Raw genomic sequence first — 19038 nt, forward strand, 5'->3', positions numbered from 1 at the left:
CAAATAGCAACAGTTGAGCAAACAGTGTGGTTAGACAAGCAATGTTGCACTGTGGAAAGGCATGGGAAAGACGGCTAGCAAAGTAGCAAGAATGCTAAACAGAAGCGATTTGCCTGTTAACAGTGCTGGAGGGGTTGAGAAGAGAAGCTGGGTAACCAGCAGATTTTCTATTTAACCTATCTGGTCTGTATGCCATGCCATATATGTGCAGCCCTGGTTCCCGTCTCCTTTCTGTAGCTTTCTTCATCTATTTTATCAGTCCCTTCGGGAGCGGAGGAAATAGAATGAACAACAGGGATGGAATCAAATGGGAGACAACTGAGGGACAGTGACGTTGTCCAAGAATGAAGTCTGTATTCCTTCATCCACATTACATTCATAGACTAGTAGCTCAAGGATAAGTGTCTTTTGGCATCTGCTATAAGTCTGAACACAATTACTGCTCTGGGTCACTGGGGCAGTAGGGGGTGGTACGGAGAGCCTCACCTTATGGTCGCTTAATCTACTCACATTGATAACACTGGTTACCCAATTCTTTAACAGATGGAGACTTTCAGTGCTCCGACTACAGGCCCCTGTCCTCTCTGACTTTTACACTACCTCTTGCTGGAGCAACATATGCTATCATTTTTAATTCCACTTCTTCTCAAGGACTCAATCTTTATTTCCCGCCTAAGCACTCTCCAAACCTTTGTCAGACAACTAGTCTTCTATTAGTTATTGGATGGTCGCTTGTGGTCCCATGAGCAATTTAGCAATGGCTGGTTTTCAACTTCTACCCTCTGCCACCAGCCTCACTTCTACATGTAAAGTGATGGCCGCTGTTAAACAGTTGCAAGTTCTGCCAGAAACAACAGCTTCTATATAGTCAAAACTCTCATTAAAAAGTTGGTGCTCTGTAACTGTTTTGTAACTTGCCCCCTTCATTTTCTACTGTCAAACAAAGGGTGGACTAAGATCCACTCTCTGTACACATCCTAACTCTTAATTCTAACAATAGCACCCTACCTCAGCCCCACACCTAGTCTGGAGAGATTCGAAATAAAACCCTAGTTCGCAGTCTCTCAAAAAACTCACAATTCCCAACCAAGGCACCTCCTCCTTGCTTGGTCATTTGCCCTAAGGTCCTTTCCCCACATTTAACACACTCCACTATACCATCACTCATGGCGCCTTCCAGCAAAACCTAAAACTCTCATTTGAGACAAGACTTCCAAAGTTCTGGCAACACTCAATATGCCAATTTCACCTCTCCAATGTCTTGAAAATTCTCATCTACATTTGCTTTACTATTCTACCAACTTGTAACAACAAAGTGTTTACTCCTTCTACTGCAAGCCAATGCGCTAGACAGTTCCCAAATAGATGATTCAATAAATAAATACAAATACTGCCATCTATGCCCTAGTATTGCCCTTTGAACATATTTGCAACAGCCATTGAAACCAGCATTATGTGGTTGGATAAAACAGACATATAAATGCAAACACTTAAATTAATCCGATAGATTCCAGATTATGCCTAGAATGCTAACAAATGAATAAGCACACAAGAGAAGCTACACCACTATCCCTTAAAGGGCACTACCATCTGGGATCACCTTTTAAACCACTTAACAAGGAAAGACTTCATATCCTCAGCCAGCAATTTAAGTAAAGAAATAACACAATCGAACCCTATTTTCAAGCTGGTTCTTGCACCAGATAAACATTTTATAATGAAACGTACTGCAAGAAGCTAGGCGCCTCTAAACCAAGTCTCCTAACTTTTTATGTCTGTGATGGGAGAAGGATCACTTGCAGCTTTTGCACAGTTGATACCACCGTGCAAAAGAAACAATTGATGGGACGAAATGCTGGACAATGCAAACATTCACCCCAGTCACAAGGATCTAGGTTTAATCCAGCATTCTTTTGCTCACCACACCACCCCAGTTTGGACCCAGCCATATGCAAATCAGTCTTGACCTTGTTCCAGTGCAGCCCGAAATGCCAAGCTAGGTCCTCTCTGGACCGGAAACAAGCATCCTGGGATCCGTTTCAGGGCATCACCCTTCATCAGCCAGGCTATCTTGAATCCAGTGAGTGAGTAGTGAGCACGGGACCCACGTCTGGGCATACCCTTCCCACTTAGGGCAAACTATGCAAAAGAATCAATTGATGGACGGATTGCTGGACAATTCAAACATTCACCCCCAGTCACAAGGATCTAGTTTAATCCATCATGCCAATGATTTGGTGAAATTACTCTTTTAGGGCGAAATGTGATTGGAGAGATCTTGTGTGCCGTTTTCCACAGGTGAAAAAATGTTTCAGGAGAAACCGGCAGTAAACTTATCTAAGCAGAAAATGGCGCCTGGTGAGACATTTTCTGAGAGAACAAGCAGGCCAGGTGCAAAAAATTAGACGAAACTGCGGAATGCATAATTAAGGCTAACAAATTTAGGAAATATTGATGGGTAATTACAATTTCGTCAAAGCCTTCCACTAATATAGGTTTTAAAAATTGCACAGTAAGGAAAATGCTACTTACCAGTATGCATCTGTTCTTGGCATGCAGAGCTGCAGAGTTGCACACTGTGCTGATTGCACACTGTGAATAGATCGCCACCTAGTGTTGGGCCCAGATATTTGCAGTTTGTTGTTGTCCTAAAAAGTTCTTTGGAAGTCACAAGATGCGGACTGCTCCTTTGGACCACATTGTGCATGGGCATTGGCTCCATCCCCAGATTGTTTTCCGCCATTAGGGAAATGATGGAGCTTTGCAAGAAAAAGGAAGGATGCCAATGTTGTATCTAATTAAGATAATACTGGAACAGAGAACGGTAGCCGGGGAGGCGGGTGGGTGTGTGCAACTCTGCAGCTCTATATGCCAAGAACAGATGCATACTGGTAAGCAGCATTTCTGTTCGAGGCATATGAGCTGCAGATTGCACACTGTGCATAGATTGTATAGCAGTACCCAATCTTAGCGGCGACCACCCCTATCTGTTGCAGTAGTTTGAAATAATGTTTTGAGAACAACCTGGCCCACATTAGCTTGTTGTTTGGTTTGCAAATCTACACAATAGTGTTTTGTGAATGTGTGCGGTGTAGACCATGTAGCTGCTTTGCAGATGTCATCTAGCGGAATGTTCCCTAAAAATGCCATTGAAGCCCCTATCTTTCTTGTAGAGTGGGCTTTAGGATGAACGGATAACGTCTGTTTAGCTTTGTGGTAACAAATCAGTATGCATTTGACAATCCATCTAGCTATCCCAGATTTTGAAATAGGATTACCCTTGTGTGGTGGTGAGAAAGACACAAAAAGTTGTTTTGTTTTACAAAAGGGTTGTGTTCTTTCTATGTAGTATAGCAATGCTCTTTTGACATCTAACTTGTGAAGAGCTCTTTCTGCTACGGTCTGTGGTTGCGAGAAGAAAACGGGCAGTTCCACAGATGAAGGGAGAAATGACTTTGGGCAGGTATTTTGGATTAGTACGCAGAACTACCTTATTATTATGCATTTGCAAGAAGGGTTCTTGAATGGTTAGTGCTGTAGTTCACTAACTCTCCTCAGAGAAGTAATAGCTACTAGGAACGCAACTTTCCACGTTAAAAATTATAATTCACATTTGTGTACGGGTTCGAAGGGAGGTCCCATTAACCGCGTGAGAACAATATTTAAATTCCACACTGGTAAAGGTGGCACTCTGGGAGGAATTATTCTTTTAAGGCCTTCCATAAAGGCTTTAATGACAGAAACTCTGAACAGAGATAGAGGTAGTCTGTTTTGCAGGCATGCTGCTATTGTGGCAAGATGTAGTTTAGTAGACGTATAGGCTAAGTTATGATGTGTTGAATGGACACATCTTGGGGATTAATATTGTTGTTGTGACAATATATTACAAATCGTTTCCACTTGGCTGCATAACATGCCCTAGTGGTTGGACGTCTAGCTTCTTTTATGGCATTCATGCAGTCTGGAAGTAGGTTTAGATACCCAAATTCTAGGATTTCAGGAGCCAGATCGCAAGGTTGAGTTTAGCTGGGTCCGGGTGTCTGATCTCTCCACGGTTCTGTGTTAAGAGGTGTGGAGACAGGTGCAATTTTTGGTGTGGTACTACAGACAGTTGTAGCAGTGTGGTGTACCACGGTTGACTGGCCCACGTTGGAGCTACTAGGATGAGGGTCAGAGAATGCTGCTGTAGTTTGCGTACTACTAGTGGCATGAGTGGTAGAGGTGGAAAAGCGTACGCAAATCTGTTTGACCAGTTCATCCATATCGCATTGCCTTTGGACAGTGGGTGTGGATATCTGGCGGCAAAGCTTGGGCATTTGGCGTTTTCTTGGGTGGCAAATAGGTCTATTTGAGGTTGTCCCCATGTTAGACCTGTCTGCTTCTGGGGATACTCTTACCATTATTATTTATTTTTGTCCCCCTTAGCCTCCCAGAGTTTCTATTTTTATTTTTACATATGTCCATCAGGAATTTTTCAATGCTGTCAGGGGGCTAGGTGTTCCTTGGTGATGACGCCATTTTTCCCTCATAACCTGTGAGGCCTAGTCAGCCCCTTGAAAATCTAGGGATCTCCAGGAACCTAAAATGGTGTCCACCAACTGCCATAACGGACACTACTGGAGGACAGGTCCATAGGCTAACATTAGGGAACTTTCTAGAATCCACTAGAGACTTCTGCAGGTCTCAGGCCACCCTATATAAGGCCAGTGACCAGCAGCCATTTTGTGCTGACCCAAGAGTGGAGGAGTGAGGCAGTGGTGAGAGGAGGTGGACGCACTGAGAGCAGCTAGTTTGTCTTGGAGGCAGACAGTCACTTCAGAGGGACGTTCCCCATTTAGCCTCTGACCAATCCCTCCCCATACATCCATTGCTGAGAAGAAAAGTTAACTGAGTGTGAAGGGAGACCCTTCTTAACCTACTCCCCAGTGAAAGCTGACAGGACACTCTTACTGACGATCACTCTCACTTCCCCTGGCCAGCGCTGCACCTACCAGCGTGAAGGAACAGCTGTGGACCCCTTGACGTGCCCTGGTGAGGTCAGGGGACTGCGGAGCCTTGTATGACCTGAGGAGCGAGGGCGCTGCGTGAGCACATCCTTCCTGTGAAGCCGGTGAGGGAAGTGACTGGAAAGGAGCAGCGGCGCTGCTTCGATCGGCTTTGGGACCTCGGGGGCACCGGCCGCGGTAATTGACGAAGAAAGCGCTTCCGCGCATGCCCCCTGCGAGATCACTGCTACGGAGGCAGGCCCAGCAGAGCAGCGACCCCAAGGTGAATAGCGTCCTTCCTGTGAGCGGCCGTGCAGAGGCGGGAGAAGAGCGAGCGCTTCCGCGCATGACCGGCGGAGTAGTGCCGCCTGAGGAAAGCCGGTCGCGCCAGCAGAGGAGCGCCGCGTCGGCGCTCCAATCATCATTCCCCTCGGAGGAGGCAGAAGCGCCACAGCGGACGTCGCAGTAGGGAGCCTTGGGCCGGGAAAGCCTTCCCTGTCCTCCCCCAACAGCCGTCTGCTGCCAGGCTCCATCGCGTGTAGAGGACACACCCGCGACACGCCTACAAACCTCCAAGTAAGCCGGGTAGTGTGGGAGCGGGAGACCAACATCAGGGAACCCAGACCTTACCTACCAAAAGATATTATGGCATGCTATGTACCCAGTGATGACATTGCCAAATGGCTAGCCGCCTACGAGGTCTCACTGAGGGCCCATGGGATTCTGGAAGTCCACTGGGGGGGTGGGTTATATAAAAGTGGAAAACGACGTTCATGTAGTTCTATTCTGCAAAGCCTATTCCAACATCAGGAAACTTTGGCTAAAACCACATCTAAGGAACATGGGCTTTCGAAATTATGTCCCAGCCTATAGAGTCCTCAAAACTGATCTTTCACCTCTGACAGTATTTGTAATGGCTAAATTTTTAGCAGCTATGTGGAGAGTACGCGCAAGACTTTTAAGAGACTGCACTGTGTCGTGATAAAATTTTTCTTAATACATTTATGAACTAATCTGTAATATTGGGATTGAATGTGTTTTAAAAAGGTATTTTTTAACATGTTATGGTTTTAAACCATCTCTTAAATACTGTGATGTTGTTGTTTGTATATCTTTTATGATCGCATAGATCGAAATAAAGATTTTTGAATTGAATTGATAAATACATGCCCCCCACTGGCAGGGATACTTTGTTGGCCCTTGATCAGAGTGAACAGACCTACTACCCGGCTATGAAGTCAGCGCTGCTCAGGAAGTTTGGGTTGACCCCTGAGAAGTATAGGCAAAAGTTCCGGGGCAGCCACAAACTAGGCACGCAAAACTGGGTAGACTTTTTGGACTACTCCAGGAAGGCCCTGGAGGGTTGGGTGAGAGGCAGCGAGGTAGGGGACTATGAGGGACTATATGACCTCATACTCAAGGAACACCTACTCGAGAAATGTCTTCCCGAACTACGACAGCATCTGGTGGACAGCAAGCTGACCAGCCCCAGGAAGCTTGCTGAGGAGGCGGACATCTGGGTTAGTACCCGGGTGTCGACTAAGGGGACTGGAGGGGATTCCCAGAAGCATGGACAGGGCGCCCCGCAGAAGAAAGAGGGAGGGGAAACTAAGAGGGAGTTCTCAAAAGGGCCACAAAATACTTCGCAAGGAAGGGGCAGAGGATTCATCCCCAAGAGTAACCCCCCTCGCAACCCTACCCCTGGCCAAAGCCAGCAGCCAAGGGTTGTTCATTGTTTTGAGTGTGGTGGTGTGGGACACTATAAAGGAGATGTGAGATGCCCAAAAAGACCACCCCCTCCCACTGGAGGAAAAGCCCCGGGAATCACTAGTGTAGTGCTCGGGGAGGAGATGCCTTTGGTTAATGGAGGGGAGCGGGCGGGTGTCACTTTAGTGTCCCTGGGAGATAAGGAGATGGTTCCAAAGACCCAACTGCCCTCTAATACTACTAAGTATGAGCAGTGGGTCACCATCAATGGCCGTAGAGGGGAGGCTCTGAGAGACACAGGAGCCAGCATGACTATGGTAAGGAGTCAGCTGGTGTCTCCAGAGCAGGTCATCCCAGATGTACTCCATCCCGCCGTAATGGCTGACGGCAGATTGGGCCACTACCCTGTGGCTGAGGTTCCCTTTGAGTGGGGAGGGGTTGCAGGTCCACTTCGAGTTGCCGTAAGCCCTGCCGTGCCTGTTGACTGCCTGTTAGGGAATGATATGGAGCACAATGCTTGGAGGAGGGTGGAGTACCAGACTCACTCTGAGATGCTGGGACCCCCTGACTGGACTTGTGTCAGCACAAGGTCCGCGACTGCCCGAAGGGGGAGTTCACTTACGCTGGAGCCTGGAACAATGGCCCAGCCGGCTGCCAGAGAGGAGAAGGACAGGAGGCTGGAGGACCCTGCCTCGACATCTCCACCTCGTGAGACAGATGGGCCACCTGCGGAGGTGGATCTGGAGTCCACAGGGGAGAATGTTACTTCACTGGAAAACCTACCCATCCCTACTGAATGGCATGTGGAGGGAGGTCCTTCCAGGGAAGAGTTCTGTGAAGCTCAGAAAGAGTGTCCTACTCTCGAGGGGCTGCGGCAACAGGCCAACGCCCAGGCAGCAGGAAACATTGTAGGGAGCTACCGGATTTACTGGGAGGATGGACTCCTCTACAGTGAGCCCAAGGCACCTGGTCATGGTTCATCCAGGGCCTTGGTGGTCCCTCAATGCTTTAGAGCCTTTCTACTGGAACTGGCTCATGAGATACCATTGGCAGGACACCTAGGACAGGACAAGACCTTTGCCCGGCTTGTTCCCCACTTCTACTGGCCTCGAATGAAAGTGGCGTCTGATACATATTGTCGGACGTGTGTGTCTTGCCAAGCCAGTGGGAAAACATGGGTGAAGCTAAAAGCTCCCCTGGAACCACTGCCTGTCGTTAGCACCCCCTTTGAGAGGGTGGGCATCGACATTGTAGGGCCATTGGATCCACCAACTTCAGCTGGTCACCGGTTCATACTGGTTTTGGTGGATCATGCCACACGGTACCCAGAGGCAATACCTCTGAGGACCATCACTGCACCTGTAGTGGCAAGGGCCCTGATGGGGATCTTCACCCGAGTGGGTTTCCCTAAGGAGGTTGTGTCCGACAGGGGGACTAACTTCCTTTCAGCGTACATGCGGGCTATGTGGAAGGAGTGCGGTGTTACCTATCGGTTTACCACTCCTTATCACCCACAAACCAATGGTCTTGTGGAAAGGTTTAACAAAACCTTGAAAGGTATGATACGAAGTCTACCTGAGAGCCTGCGGAGGAAATGGGACGTCCTCCTACCCTGTCTCTTGTTTTCCTACAGGGAAGTGCCACAGAAGGGAGTGGGCTTCAGCCCCTTCGAACTTTTGTACGGGCACCCTGTACGGGGACCTCTCAGCCTGGTGAAAGACGGATGGGAACGGACTCCCAGGAAGCTTCCCCAGGACGTGGTGAGCTACATGCTGGCCTTCCGGAGCCAAATGGCTAAGTTGTGGAAGCAAGCTTCAGACAACTTGGAGGCCAGCCAAGCAGTTATGAAAGAGTGGTATGACCACAACGCTCACCCAGTGGAACTGGAGCCTGGACAGAAAGTGTGGGTAATGGAACCTGGAGAGCTCAACGCCCTCCAGGACCGTTGGACAGGCCCCTTTGAGGTTTTGGAGAAAAAGGGGAAGTCCACATACTTGGTGGATCTTAAAACCCCGAGGCAGCCCCACAGGGTGCTGCATGCCAATCGCCTCAAGCCACATCATGAGAGGCCCGAGGTTGTCTTAATGATGGTAACCGATGGAGCAGAGGAAGAAGAAAGTGAACCTCTCCCTGATCTTCTGTCGTCCCAAGAAAAGGATGGGTCGGTGGAGGGAGTAATTCTCTCGCCATCCCTGACTCCTGAACAGCAGAGTGATTGCCGCCAGATCCTGGAGCAATTTTCTTCTCTGTTCTCCCTTGTCCCAGGTAGGACCCACCTGTGTACCCATGACGTGGACACAGGAGACAGCCCACCTGTGAAGTCTAAAATCTACCGGCTGTCGGACAAGGTGAAGGCCAGCATCAAGAGTGAAGTCGCCAAGATGCTGGAGCTGGGAGTGATTGAACCTTCTGGTAGCCCTTGGTCTAGCCCGGTGGTTTTGGTACCAAAAGCTGCCCCACCAGGCACCACACCTGAATTGAGGTTCTGTGTGGACTACCGAGGCTTGAACTCAGTAACCAAAACTGATGCACATCCCATCCCACGGGCGGATGAGCTTATTGACCGGCTGGGAGCTGCTCAATACTTAAGTACCTTTGACCTAACTTCAGGGTACTGGCAGATTTCCCTTACCGAGGAGGCGAAGGAAAGGTCAGCCTTCTCTACACCTCAGGGACACTACCAATTCCGGGTGATGCCCTTTGGGCTCAAGAATGCCCCTGCAACTTTCCAGCGGCTGGTGAACAGGGTCCTTTCTGGAATGGAAGCTTTTTCTGCTGCATACCTGGACGACATTGCTGTCTTCAGTAGCAGCTGGGAGGACCATTTGCAGCACCTGCAAGCTGTTCTTCATGCCCTGCAACAGGCTGGCTTGACAATCAAGGCCAGCAAGTGTCAGATCGGACAGGGGTCGGTGGTGTACCTAGGTCACTTGGTGGGCAGAGGGACAGTGCAACCCCTCCAGGCAAAGATTGAGGCTATCATCGCCTGGGAGCCCCCCAAGACTCAAACAGAGGTCCGAGCCTTCCTGGGCCTCACTGGATACTACAGTCGCTTCGTGAAGGGGTATGGCACTATCGTGGCACCCCTCACTGAACTTACTTCCAAGAAGCAACCCCGACGGGTAGTCTGGACGGAGGCTTGCCAGCGAGCCTTCATGACCTTGAAACAAGCATTGTGTTCCGCTCCCATTCTCAAGGCCCCTGATTTTGCTAGAGAATTCATTGTCCAAACAGATGCGTCAGAACATGGCATTGGGGCAGTGTTATCGCAGCTAAATGATGAGGGCTTGGATCAACCCGTGGTCTTCCTGTCCAGGAGACTACTCCCCAGGGAAAGGAGGTGGAGTACAATTGAGAGAGAAGCCTTTGCGGTGGTTTGGGCTCTGAAGAAGCTGCGGCCATACTTGTTTGGCTCACACTTCCTAGTTCAGACTGACCACCGCCCCCTTCGTTGGCTGATGCAAATGAAGGGGGAGAATCCCAAGTTGCTGAGGTGGTCCATCTCCCTACAGGGAATGGACTTTAGGGTGGAACACCGACCTGGGACGGACCATGCCAATGCAGACGGTCTATCCAGGTATTTCCGCCTTAGTGATGAGGACTCCCAAGGGGTTGGGTAGTTCTCCCCACTTTCAGCTGGGGGGGACGCGTGTTAGACCTGTCTGCTTCTGGGGATACTCTTACCATTATTATTTATTTTTGTCCCCCTTAGCCTCCCAGAGTTTCTATTTTTATTTTTACATATGTCCATCAGGAATTTTTCAATGCTGTCAGGGGGCTAGGTGTTCCTTGGTGATGACGCCATTTTTCCCTCATAACCTGTGAGGCCTAGTCAGCCCCATGAAAATCTAGGGATCTCCAGGAACCTAAAATGGTGTCCACCAACTGCCATAACGGACACTACTGGAGAACAGGTCCATAGGCTAACATTAGGGAACTTTCTAGAATCCACTAGAGACTTCTGCAGGTCTCAGGCCACCCTATATAAGGCCAGTGACCAGCAGCCATTTTGTGCTGACCCAAGAGTGGAGGAGTGAGGCAGTGGTGAGAGGAGGTGGACGCACTGAGAGCAGCTAGTTTGTCTTGGAGGCAGACAGTCACTTCAGAGGGACGTTCCCCCTTTAGCCTCTGACCAATCCCTCCCCATACATCCATTGCTGAGAAGAAAAGTTAACTGAGTGTGAAGGGAGACCCTTCTTAACCTACTCCCCAGTGAAAGCTGACAGGACACTCTTACTGACGATCACTCTCACTTCCCCTGGCCAGCGCTGCACCTACCAGCGTGAAGGAACAGCTGTGGACCCCTTGACGTGCCCTGGTGAGGTCAGGGGACTGCGGAGCCTTGTATGACCTGAGGAGCGAGGGCGCTGCGTGAGCACATCCTTCCTGTGAAGCCGGTGAGGGAAGTGACTGGAAAGGAGCAGCGGCGCTGCTTCGATCGGCTGTGGGACCCCGGGGGCACCGGCCGCGGTAATTGACGAAGAAAGCGCTTCCGCGCATGCCCCCTGCGAGATCACTGCTACGGAGGCAGGCCCAGCAGAGCAGCGACCCCAAGGTGAATAGCGTCCTTCCTGTGAGCGGCCGTGCAGAGGCGGGAGAAGAGCGAGCGCTTCCGCGCATGACCGGCGGAGTAGTGCCGCCTGAGGAAAGCCGGTCGCGCCAGCAGAGGAGCGCCGCGTCGGAGCTCCAATCATCATTCCCCTCGGAGGAGGCAGAAGCGCCACAGCGGACGTCGCGGTAGGGAGCCTTGGGCCGGGAAAGCCTTCCCTGTCCTCCCCCAACAGCCGTCTGCTGCCAGGCTCCATCGCGTGTAGAGGACACACCCGCGACACGCCTACAAACCTCCAAGTAAGCCGGGTAGTGTGGGAGCGGGAGGCGGCAGCACCGAGTGCAGAGGAAGCAGGACAGTGGGGCTACGACCCAAGCAATTAACTGAACAGTCCAGGGAAGCCTGACTTGAGGAAGCGGGCTAGTGAACTGCCTAATCCAGATTAAAATATCCAATAAGTGGCTCAGAGGAAAGAGGAGGAAGCTGTGCAGGGAACCACAGGGTTCCTGAGTAAAAACCCTTACAGACTATTGGTAACTGAGGGAGTAGATCCTCTACCAGATAGGTGTAGCCTGAGAATTAACTAGAGGGGAGCCTTGCTAATACTATTGTGTCTTCCTTTTAGTTACAAAACTGGTGGGTTATGCTGTGAAGATCTACATCCAGTAGAGGTCTGTGGAATTGAGCAGATACTTAAGTGCTGTGGGGTAATGTACTTGCTTATGAGTTGTTAAAAACATATTGAAATATTAGACTACACTTTCCTTTCTGTAATCATATAGTAGTGAAGTGTATTGTGACCTGAACAGCAACTGACCACAAATGTACCCTTGATTCTGATAATCTGACCGGGAAAAGTATTGAAGTGTGATTTGAGTTTCATGAACAAGGTGTAAATTAATTGTGTAATATACCTGTTTAAAAGCATAACAAGAAAAGAACTTTATTTTTATAAAAGGTACTGGTATTTTCCCAACATTGGTGTTGTGTCTTTTATTTTAGTGGTTCATCACTGAGTTACTGTGAGTGAGACTTGTAAGCACTTAACCAACGCCTTGAGTTAGCTGTAGCCACTACTGTGCCAAGCTACCTTATGTAGACTTGGGTGAACTAGGTCCAACACCCCACATCTGAAAGAATGGATGAAGAACTTGCATATGAAGTTCCCACTCGTGGGTCTGTTGTGTTTGACGACTTAACAGAACCGCTATGGTATTTTGTACTCCTGGAACATGCTGGGCTAGAAGGAATATGTTTTGAGGTATAGCTCACCGCCATATGTCCTGTGCTAGTTGCAGGGAGTGTGTTCCGCCCTGCTTCTGTATGTAATACATGGCTGTCATGTTGTCCATGCGGACTAACACAGCTTTGTTTGATATTTGCTTTTGGAAAGCTTTTAGTGCTAGGAATATGGCTAGTAACTCCGGGTGATTGATATGGAGAAACTTTTGTTGTGGCGTCCACCTGCCTTGCATGGTGTGGTGTAGTAGGTGGGCTCCCCAGCCGGAGAGCGATGCATCCGCTGTCAAGACGATCTGAGGAATTGGCTCTAGAAACGGTCGCCCTTTGGAAAGGTTTTTGGTGTTCCATCACTGCAGAGAGCGATGAGTTAGACCGTCTACCAACACTATGTCTGTTAATTGGCCTTGAGCCTGGTTCCATTGACGTGATAAGCACTCTTGAAGAGGACGCATTTGTAGTCTTGCATGGGGTACTATGAAAAAGCAAGAGGCCATCATCCCTATAAGTTGCATGAACACTCGTGCTGGAAGGGAGTGTTGTAGCTAAAACTTTGTTAGAAGAGTTTGCATGCTGGCTATCCTTGCTGGAGTGGGATAGGCTAGCGCTGTGGAGGTGTTTATTGTGGCACCGAGGTATTGTTGTACTATGGATGGTTGTAGATGAGACTTGGTGTGGTTTATTGTGAACCCCAAGTTGTGGAGCAGTTGGATGGTGGCATTAGTGTGTTCCACGCATTGACTGTACGAGCTGGCTTTTATGAGCCAGTCGTCCAGGTACGGGAAGACGTGGATGTGCTGTCTTCTTAAATGCGCTGCCACGACTGCTAAGCACTTGGTGAATACTCTTGGTGCTGTAGTGACTCCGAATGGGAGTACTTTGAATTGATAGTGCTGCCCGTCAATTACAAATCTGAGATACTTCCTGTGAGCTTTGTGAATGGGAATGTGGAAGTATGCGTCTTTGAGATCTAGAGTAGCAAGGAAGCCGTTTTGTAACAGGAGCGGAAGGACTTGTTGAAGCGCGACCATGTGAAAATGGTCTGGATGTATATATGTTTAGCGGTCTGAGGTCTAAAATAGGCTTTAGAGAGCTGTCCTTCTTTGGGATTAGAAAATATAGAGAGTAAACCTCCTTGTTTTGATGGTGCAGAGGAACTGGTTCTATTGCACTTTTTTTCTAGCAGAGATACTACTTCTTGCTTTAACAGTGATAGATGTTCTTGTGACATTGGACGCTGTTTGGATGGTATGTTTGGGGGGTAGATGTTAGTTCTAGATAGTAACCTGACTGAATAATTTGTCGCACCCACCTGTCTGATGTGATGTTGGTCCAGGCAGGAAGGAATTGTTGAAGTCTTCCCCCCACAGGAGTGGAAAGTTGGGGGGGAGGGGAGGAAAGTCATTGGGTAGGGGTAGAGGCAGAGCGGGAGTTGTTGGTTTTGCCTCTGCCTTTGTTGTTGTTATCCCTGTAACCCCCTCTCTGGTAGCCCTTAGTGAATGTGGATTGGCTAGGGGTTTTGTAAGAAGCGGAGGGACTTTCCGAGAAGTAGCCTATTGTGTTGCCTGTGAGAAGTTGGCCCGATATGCAACGTTCGCTATTCTAGCGACCGCTATGTATCGTTCCAACGACCCTTATGGTGTTTGGTTGTAAGTCAACCTATAGACCAGCTATCCTAGTAGCGTGGATACGAGCAGTCTAAGGCTAAAGACTCGAGAGGGCGTGTTAAGCCAGCTGTTTACCACACATGTACCCCTTGAACACCCAGTGAAAGGACACCACACAAGTGTTATGAAAATAAACAGTATATTTATTAAGAATCACAACAGCCCTGTACTCTTTATGAGGACAGGGTACTAAGCACAAACCAAATCTCTTTAGCAAATACTTCAAGTGCACAATTAAAAACAAGTGTCCGAGGACACGGAAAGATTAAGGTCTCGGGCGGACCCGATAAGGCAAGTCGGAAGCGAGGGACTCGGGACCCTAGAGTAAGGAGGCTATGCAGGCACCGAAATGCCGAGTTACCTAGCCACGAGGGCTGCGGCTGCACAAGTCTTACAGGCGTCGGGGTCTTCGCTGACGAGCCAGGAGCCGGAAGAAAAGGAGTTGCTGGCCGGCGACCAGTGCTGAATAGTTCGTAGGGATCCAAGCCTGGATCGGAGATTGAAGAAACCTGAAAGCAGAGGGGACCAAGTTCGTACTACTAGCCAGTAGTCAGAGGGTACCAGGAAGGCACCGGTTGGCCGTCACCTCGACCAGGTGAGTGGGCGACGCTAGGCTCTGCAGTCTCACGGACCAGGAGGCGTTGTCGGCGACCACGGCGGAGGTGCGAGCTGTCCCACGAAGGATGATGCTGTCGGCGTCGCTGGGCCCAGGATGGGGCAACAAGCCTTGGCAGTTCTCAGGGCCACGTGGTGGGCCTAAGATGGCGTCTTGAGTGGACCAGGAGGGTCCGGGGTGCTTCTCGCAAAGATGGAAGCAAGGGCCAGTCTGGAGCAACCAGACCAGCAGTGATGATTCTCGGATGTCGTCACAGAAGGACACAAGCCAGCGGCTTGTGACCAGACAACGTGCTGAGCAGCGAGCAGAAGGGCCCCACGCAGATCGTGGAGATGCTGGGAGACTGCACTTCGGTGCTGGAGCGGCTCAGGGTCGGGGCTTCTCGGACCCCAGAGCACTCACCAGAGAGTTACCTCGATGGTCGTGCTGGCGTTAAGAGCGTGCAGGTTCTGATGATGGCCGGTCCCTCGAGGTCTCGTCGCACCCACAGATCACAGCTGAGCTGATGACGTGGGTAGAGGTCAGAGGTACCAGGGAAGCCGGTTCTCGTCGAGCTGGGCCGTCGGATTCCTTGAGGAAGGACTTACAGCAAACCGCAGAGTTCTTAGGTGGTGCCCGCTGATGCAGGGTGACTACTCCTTAGTCACAAGGGAGAAATCTTGAGAAGAGTCTTGAATGTCCTTTCGTAGAAAGTAGTTCTTGAATCAAAGATGATCTAATTTGGAAGGGTCCCCGCTCCGGTCTTTATTCTAAAGAAAGGGGTGGGTACATGACTAGGTCCTGCCCTAAGGGTGGGACCAGGAAGGGGGCAGTTACACCCCTCTCCCCTGCCGGACTTTCCCCAGGCCAGGGCTGTCGCCCCTGGAACTGGTTCTAACCGGCAGATGCGTAGTGAGCACCGGGGTGCCACTCCGCAGTCACCTTCACGCAAAAGCCCTACCTACCCAGAATACACAAACCCTGTCTGGGACGGTGCGAACACCGCCCTCGACGGGAAACCCTTTGTCCAAGCGCTCCTCGCTGGAAGGACTCCCAGCAGCAGGAGGTCAGACTCGTGTCTGTGGTGGCAGCATCCATTTTGTGGAGCTGAGGCTTCAGTTAACTTTAACCGGGGTTCACGGTTACGTGCATGTCGTGTCCCTCTAGAAGGGTGGGATGCTAACCTCATCGCCAGAATTGGTGAGAGGGCAGCACCCCGATTCGTATGACACCTTACTCGACATGCCTGGATAACGCGACACCGGAGTTACCGTTATGGTACGCGTTATCATGGAACAGCCATTGGGTCTTGATTCCGCAAACTGCAACCGGGCTCGGCTCGGGCCTGAACCTAGCTCACACGAGCCCACGCACTCTGCCTTCAGGATTGTTAAGGCCTGCCATAGGAGTGACTGATAGGAACTCGGGTGTCCATTGTATGGTTAGATATAGAGCTACTATACCTAAAGCGAAGGGTGGTTACACGGCTTCGCCCCAGCTGTCGTGCAGCCAGTTGTGTCAAATTTAGGAGGCCAGCCAGGGGTGGCATAATACATGCTTCAGCCCCTGGCGGCCCTGGGTACACCTACGCCCTGCGTTACGGGGTCTGATAAGGTGGCCCAGTACCAATTGGTAAATGCACCTAGGGTACATATCGTAATTTAGAAAGAGAACAGCCAGGCTGTGGGTCTGATTAGCAGGCCCACAGCCAGAGAAAGTCGTAAACCAGTGAAACAAAAGCAAAAAATCTGGGTGATCATAGGATTGCAGACCCTACTCTCCTACATGACCCCCCCCCAAACGTCGGAACAATAAGCTAACCTTGACCAGGTGAGTCTTCTTGTTCTAAGTGGAAATATCTGGAGAGCCCATCGGCATTGCCATGATCAGTACCAGGTCTATGTTCCACTGTAAAGTCCATCCCCTGTAGGGTAATGGACCACCTAAGCAGTTTGGGGTTTTCACCCTTCATCTGATTTAGCCACAAGAGGGGCTTATGGTCGGTCTGAATCTTGAAGTGAGTGCCAAACAAGTATGGCCTCAGCTTCTTCAGGGCCCAAACCACAGCAAAGGCCTCCCTCTCAATAGCTGACCAATTCTTCTCTCTAGGGGTCAGCCTTCTGCTTATAAAAGCAATGGGCTGGTCTTGACCATCAAAATTCAGTTGAGAAAGAACAGCTCCCACACCCAACTCAGAAGCATCTGTTTGGACAATGAATGGTTTGGAGTAGTCCGGACTCTTGAGGATAGGCGCCGTGCACATGGCCTGCTTTAGGTCATCGAATGCTTTTTGACAGCTCGCTGTCCACTGAACCTTTTTTGGCATTTTCTTACTTGTCAGTTCGTTTAATGGTGTCACAATGGAACCATAGTTCCTGACAAACTTCCTATAGTAACCAGTCAGGCCCAAGAAAGCTCGAACCTGAGTCTGGGTGGTTGGAGGAGCCCAGTCCTTGATTGACTGTATCTTGCTCTCCAGTGGCTGAACCTGACCTCCACCTACAAGGTGGCCCAGGTATACAACCTGTGTCTGCCCTATCTGGCACTTGGTGGCCTTGATAGTGAGACCTGCTGCTTGCAGTGCCTCTAACGTCTTCCGCAGGTGGACCAGGTGATCCTCCCAGGTGGAGCTAAAGACAGCGATATCGTCAAGATACGCCGCACAGAAGTCATCCAGCCCAGCAAGGACTTGATTCACCAACCGTTGGAAGGTGGCAGGTGCATTTTTCAGACCAAAGGGCATTACCACGAACTGATAATGCCCACCAGGGGTTGAAAATGCGGTTTTAGGCTTGGCGTCCTCAGCTAACCTGATTTGCCAATACCCAGCTGTCAGGTCAAACGTACTTAAGTAGTTGGCCGAAGCCAATCTATCGATAAGCTCGTCTGCCCTTGGTATTGGGTGGGCGTCAGTCTTAGTGACTGCGTTGAGACCCCTGTAGTCTACGCAAAACCTCATCTCTCTCTTACCACCCTGGGTGTGAGGTTTCGGCACTAGAACTACGGGACTAGCCCAAGGGCTATCCGAGGCTTCAATGACTCCCAACTCCAACATTTTCTGCACTTCACTTTTGATGCAGTCTCTAACGTGATCAGGCTGCCTGTAGATTTTACTCTTGACGGGCAAGCTGTCACCAGTGTCAACCTCATGGGTGCACCAATCGGTCTGACTGGGTGTTAGAGAAAACATATGCCTGAACGACTGAAGAACCTGTTTACAGTCGCTCTGTTGATGTTCGGAGAGGCTGCCACAAAAGACAACACCATCTACCGAGCCATCATCAGGATTCTGAGTGAGTAGGTCGGGGAGAGGGTCACTCTCCTCTTCCTGTCCCTCATCTAGGGCCATGAGCAAACTCATGTCCTTCCTGTCGACATATGCTTTTAGCCTGTTGACATGAAGCACCCTGTGGGGGCTCCGGGGAGTTCCCAGGTCGACCAGGTAGGTGACCTCTCCCTTTTTCTCCAGGATGGTGTAGGGCCCGGACCATTTGTCCTTGAGTGCTGCTGGGGCCACTGGCTCCAACACCCACACCTTCTGTCCGGGCTGGTAAACAGTCAAGACAGCCTTTTGGTCATGCCAAGCTTTTTGGAGTTCTTGGCTGGCCTTAAGGTTTTCAGATGCCTTTTCCATGTACTCAGCCATCCGCGAGCGGAGGCCAAGCACATAGTCCACTATGTTGGCTGCAGGCTTTTTGAGAGGTCTCTCCCATCCTTCCTTCACCAAACACAGGGGTCCCCTTACAGGATGCCCGTACAGAAGTTCAAAAGGGCTGTAGCCAACCCCCTTCTGTGGGACTTCTCTGTAGGCAAACAAGAGGCAGGGGATCAGGACGTCCCATCTACGCCGAAGCTTTTCCGGTAGTCCATGAATCATCCCTTTTAGGGTCCTGTTGAATCTCTCAACAAGCCCATTGCATTGTGGATGATAGGGGGTAGTGAACTTGTAGTTAACACCACATTCCTTCCACATAGCAGTTAAGTAGCTCGACATGAAGTTTGCACCTCTGTCGGAGACGACCTCCTTAGGGAAGCCAACTCTGGAGAACACTCCAACTAGGACTCTTGCCACAACAGGTGCTGTAGTGGTCCTAAGGGGAATAGCTTCAGGATACCTGGTGGCATGATCCACTACCACCAGTATAAACTTGTGCCCTGATGCTGTAGGTGGTTCCATGGGACCGACGATGTCGATCCCCACCCGTTCAAAGGGCACCCCCACCACAGGCATTGGTATAAGGGGGGCCTTTGTCGTGCCACCTGACTTACCACTGGCTTGGCAAGTGACACAGGAGC

At 50.2% G+C, this 19038-nt stretch overlaps 1 protein-coding gene across 4 annotated transcripts in view; it reads right to left on the minus strand.

The window, feature by feature from the left end:
* CNOT10 (CCR4-NOT transcription complex subunit 10) overlaps positions 1-19038 on the minus strand; it is a 550184-nt gene that overhangs the window by 461407 nt on the left and 69739 nt on the right. The window lies entirely within an intron of this gene.

Source organism: Lissotriton vulgaris, chromosome 10 (genome assembly GCF_964263255.1).
Source record: "Lissotriton vulgaris chromosome 10, aLisVul1.2, whole genome shotgun sequence".
NCBI classification, from domain to species: domain Eukaryota; kingdom Metazoa; phylum Chordata; class Amphibia; order Caudata; family Salamandridae; genus Lissotriton; species Lissotriton vulgaris.